Raw genomic sequence first — 6,000 nt, forward strand, 5'->3', positions numbered from 1 at the left:
AGAAGTAATATCATTCCAGCCCACATTATTCCATGTACCACTACAGTTTTTCCAATAACAACAATATTTATGCATAGAATAGCATTCCTCAATAATTGGCCGATTCAATTAATAGTTGGACTGGTCAAACTATATTCAACAATCAAGGAATCCAGTCCACAATTTCTTCACCACATATATACTTAAATATTGTTCTACAAATCTTCAGCAATCAATGTTTTCTTGTAGCATTTATATGTTTTTATAGATTGCCTCAGTGATGTGTGTCATCCACCACCCTTACAGGCTTTATGTGGAGACTGATAGTGACATCAACCTCTTCATTGGCCCGATTTATTCTTTTATAGGCGAATTAAACTATAGTTTATACAGAAAACGTGTCAATTTTTACACTTATCATATCTGTCGGACTCGGGGGTATCACTGTCGGGGGGGGGGGGACAGTGATACCCCCGAGTCCGACAGATATGATAAGTGTAAAAATTGACACGTTTTCTGTATAAACTATAGTTTAATTAGCCTATAAAAGAATAAATCGGGCCAATGAAGAGGTTGATGTCACTATCGGTCTCCACATAAAGCCTGTAAGGGTGGTGGACGACACACATCACTGAGGCAATCTATAAAAACATATAAATGCTACAAGAAAACATTGATTGCTGAAGATTTGTAGAACAATATTTAAGTATATATGTGGTGAAGAAATTGTGGACTGGATTCCTTGATTGTAGAATAGCATTCCAACACGTGCATATGTAAGTACATGCAACACCATGCCAATACAAGTTGTGTACAAGATATAGCCGATGCTAATGCAGGCTGCATATGCATCCTTCCACTTTGGTCTCCACTGTTTGTGTACATTTTACATGTTTGGGTGTGCAACATATTTGCATACTACTTGGCTACTGCACTGGGTGCAAACCTTTTTTTTTTAAATCCAAATTAGAAAACCATATGCTGAGCTTTAGTGCACAGCTCTAATCTTTGGTTTTCTGCATCAACAGAGGGCGGGGGCCCTTTTATAAAGGCGCAGTAGGCTCTATGTGCGTGCAACGTGTGCAAAAATGAGACTAGGGGCAGGTTAGTGCACTCCCTTGCGGTAATTTCGCATTTGGCCCGAGCCCATACCACCGGGACAAATTATTTTTATTTCCTACTGAGCGTGACATTTCCAGTATTAATTGGCAGTTGGCGCGTGCTGACTGGTCATTTAATGTGCAGATCCTGAGCCCTTAACCACTAGAACAGTGGGTGGCGTTAAGGGCTTAGGCTGTAAATAGGCGCACGCTGGTTTCAGTTTTACCCCAGGCCCTTTTCCTGGCCCATTGAAAAAGAGCCCTTTTTCCCAGATGCAGTAAAAATGGGCCGTGTGTGCCAAAAACATGCCCACACTACTGTAAGACACTTTTTGCAGCGCTTGGGATGTGTTGGCCAGGTCTGAGGGAGACAGAAATGACAGTCTGATGATTCACAAGCACAGAGCTGAAATAAACACTGCAGCCTCTGTAACAAGAAAGGGTTTATACTGTAACGTTTTTAAAGTTTTATTTTTTTTATATTGGTATATCTGATTTAGCATAATCAATAATTATGCTACATATATTTCACTAATCCTGACAAACTGATACCATAACATTCCCTCTCTTGGTTCCAAGCAACTTTAACATAATAGTTGGAGCGAGGAATCATAAAATAAACTATAAAAGCTAAAACTTTAACATTAACCTAATACAGAAGCATAATTTCAAAAAGAACAGTAGCAAAGATGTTGGACTATTTACATTGGTGTGTGTAGTGGGAGAAGTGAATCTTTTAATAGTTGGTATTGAACAGATTGGATGGACCGTGCAGGTCTTTTCCTGCCGTCATCTATTATGTCACATCACTATGAATCTTGGAATATGTCACTTAGTAGGAATTATGACTGCTATAAGCAAAAGACTCATCATTATTACTTTTGTCCGCTCCTGCTCATGTCTTACGTTTAGGTAGCTAGGTTAAGCTTTCTGTGGTCATCTGGCATCTGTCCCATTAGGCTTCTATTCAGTCAGGTGGCAGAGTCTGGCTTTTGCTCTGGTTTAAAATAGGCTTGCAAGCACACTTTATATGACTTCAGCCACACAAGTGTCATTTTACTCTACCCCCAGAGACCAGCTCTTTTTTGTCACCTGTTCAGGGGCGTAGGCTGCTCCCAAGTTTATGCCACAGGATATCTTACCCAGTATGCTAGCCAAATCAATAGCATGAGAGTGCGCAATTAACCAATTGATACCACCACAATGGGATGGTACAATCTATTCAGTCATTGTTCTCAGCATTTGACATTCCAAGGAAAAATATTCTATGAGTGTTTTCTGACACTGTGAATGTTTCCCTATGTTCTCTATTTCAGAAGCTACTGATGTATTCATAGCAGTAATAAAAGGACAGATAGTTCTAATACATAAACAAGAATGGTAATATGGAACTACTATACTACTGTTATCATTAGAAATAAGAAAGGCATATGTATGCAATTATCATAATTTCCTAGTTTACTATTACACATTCTCCACCATTAATATGTAACAAGAAATGGTTTATGCTGTAACAAGAATTAATTTATCTTGGGGGAAGAGCTCTAGAGCACTCGCTAATATTTATAATTTTAAAAATATATATTGGATAATTCTCCACCAGTTGCCGATTAAAGCAACAAGATTCACAATTGCAATGAATCATATATATATATATATATATATATATATATATATATATATCTGTTGAAATGCAGTATTCTGTACTGCAAGATTTAAAAGCATCCACTCAGGACACAAAAGACCATATATTTAGCTTCAAAAGGGTTTATTAAGTTACAATTTTAGCAATTAATGTTGCAGCGAGAGATAAGAGTCTTACAGAGAATCTGTGCTTAAATAAGGTAAATATGAATTATTAGTTACTTACAAGTCTTTGTTACAAAGCTGAGTGATAAGCACATGGCACATGGTCACAGGAGAGAAGGGTGGAGCTTTAGGTCCCCAGAGCAGCAGATCCCAAGAAGAAGCAGGTCCCAAGAGGAGCGAGCTGGGCTGTTTCCAGGCCTTTTATAATGTTCTCTGAGTCCTGGATATTGAAGCTTGCAGAGGATCTTGGGTATTGTGGTTTCCAAGGGGTCATATGCCATCAGCCCATTGTCTTTATATGTGCTGAAGTCTTATCTGAAGGGGGGGGAGCACTGAGTCCTCTGTGGCAAGTGGTTTATGGCTTCCTGTTTATTCTTTCATTCTGAGTCAATAGCTGGAGTTACACCTTCCCAGACCCTCTGACTGCAGTTCTGCAGAAGTCTTGATGAGCCTTCCAGTCAGCTTTTGTTGCCAATCCTTCAGGTGGGAGGAGAAGGAAGTTTTATAACTCTTTGGAGCAGTGCCTTTCTGTTAAGTGTTTGTAATTGACTAGCCCTGCTATCAGAAGTTCCCAGGAAAAGGGGGGGAAGAGGGGCTTGACATGAAAGCCGATTTCATTGCTGCAGTTTCAATACGTTTTTAAAGTTCTATTTTTTTTATATTGGTATATCTGATTTAGCATAATCAATAATTATGCTACATATATTTCACTAATCCTGACAAACTGATACCATAACACCTCAACACCATTTTGGCCTCCACCACGCAACCTGACATAGACAAATGCTTCCAGCATCCTTCAAATTTTCCACTTGCTGTCTGCCACCTGCTGCATCAGGCTCTGCCCTGCTACTGCTGACATTATTGCTGTGACCTGGCTCCTGAACTCTGGATGAACACTGTCAGCTATGCTTTCACAGCTATGGTTTGAAGCAGAAGAAACCATGAAAAAAGTTCCTTGGCTGCCTCACATAATACATGCTTATATCAGTTGCAGTGCCTAGTAAACCTGTGAAGTAGGGTGAAGCATATTTTTGAAGTTTGTAAAAATGACCTCCTACTCCATAATTTTGGGGGGTATTTTACAAAGCTACCCTAGTGTTTTTAGCACGTGCTAAATGCTATCGACACCCATATATTCCTATGGGTGTCTCTAGTGTTTAGTGTGCACCTTAGTAAAAGGACCCCTTTGTTTGTATATATGAAAAAACATTTCAGGCAAAACACCTCTTAAGACATTAAAAAAACAATTTCTAGATAAAAAAACCAATGTGAACCTTGTAAAAAGCAGTTAATAGGCTGTGCTTATACCATAAAAAATGACCAGTTTTGAAATTAAAAAACTGATATCAAATTGAAAACGCTTAAAATGACCAGACTAAAAATACTTAAAAACAATTTGAGATGTACTAGAATCCATAACCATCACCTTCAGTGACATGCAGTATTTTCTAAGACAGCTTCTTTTAAACTTTGGTAACTTTTTATGTTTTTAAGTTTAGATAATGGTGTTTCAGATTGTTTTTAGCACGTCACTGAAGGTTTGGAAGTGTTTTGATGCATTTTAATGAGATGGCTTATCCATTTTGTATTGCAATTTTTATGTGTTTATTTTTAATTTGAGAACCTTGTTGTTTTATTTTTTGTTTTTAGATGTTTTTATACATTTGGAGATGTTTTAAATGTGTTAAGTATTTTATATTTAAAGCACTTTGAAACTTCTTCCATGGTTGGAACACATTTAGCTTATTTTTATGTTTTTAAGGACTTTTATGATTATTTCTTCCAGCGTTTTTGATAGTTATGGATTCTAGAACATCTCAAATTGTTTTTAAGCATTTTTGGTCTGGTCATTTTAAGTGTTTTAAATTCAATGTTATCAATTTTTAAATTTCAAAACCGGTCTTTTTTATGGTAAAAGCACTATTAACTACTTTTTACGAGGTTCACATTTTTTTTTAAATCTAGAAATTGGTTTTTTAATGTCTTAAGAGGTATTTTACAGTAATTATGCATGCATGATATCCTTAGACATATAAGCTATGGTGCCTTAGCAAGTTTGTTTTAACTCTTATCAAATGCCTCCAGGTAGATGAGCATGTAGGTAGTCCTTTTTTTGAGATTTTATATTCTATTGTACAGATGCTCTTTTAGCAGGTATGTGTTTTAAACATGGGGGACATTTTCTTTATTAGACAGTGCTTATCTCGTTTTGTTTTCTGAACCAAACAAGGTGAAGTTTGCTGTTTTACACCAGCTGGGTAAGCCTATCTCCCCTCCCCCATTTCTTTTAGTTGGATTTAAACTGAAATAAGTGGTTCTTGCATTGTGCTTTTTATGTTGCTATTCTTAGTCTTTTTTATGCTTTCTTATGCTTTTATATAGAAGTGAAGCTTTGTATAGTTTATGAAAGAGTTCCTCCATGTTTTATTTACCCATCTAAAATGTATTGTTTGTTTGTAAATGTATGAAGTTTTGTATGTTTGATTTCAGTTTTTCTGCCCAGACACAGCCAATATTCCTGGCAAAAAATGGTCATGTCGGGCACGATGACTGATAACCTGGGAGCTTTTTACTAAATAAAAGACTTATGTTTTTACAAGATATGTCTCTTTTTATCAATCAAGTCTAAGCCATTGTTTCAAATGATGGGAGCCTCCAGATTCATTTCTCAATGTAGACCCAGACATGTAGGAGTCACGAGAAGACTTCCAGCAGGCTGTGGAAACAGTACATGCCATTACAGGGTGAATGCTGCTCCCATTATTTGGGTATTATATTTTATTTACTGCATTTGACACTGAATTATAAAAGCCGAAGAAGAAAATACTGATCTTAAGCTTGGATAATTAAAAAAAAAAAGAAAGGCTGGAAACTGATTAAAGAATAGGAATTTAAATAGTAAGCAGTGGCCTGGTCTCAACAGTGTATAGCCAATTACCAATTATAGCCACATATGTCTGAGTCTTATATGTGTTGATCTCATCATTGTACAATGATGAGATCAACACATATAAGACTCAGACATATGTGACCATTTGCCATACTATGGACTTTTTGAGTCAAGTGATGCTGAACTGAATTTTAGTATCCCACTGCAACAGATCAAATG

Source organism: Microcaecilia unicolor, chromosome 2 (assembly GCF_901765095.1).
Source record: "Microcaecilia unicolor chromosome 2, aMicUni1.1, whole genome shotgun sequence".
Taxonomy (NCBI): Eukaryota; Metazoa; Chordata; class Amphibia; order Gymnophiona; family Siphonopidae; genus Microcaecilia; species Microcaecilia unicolor.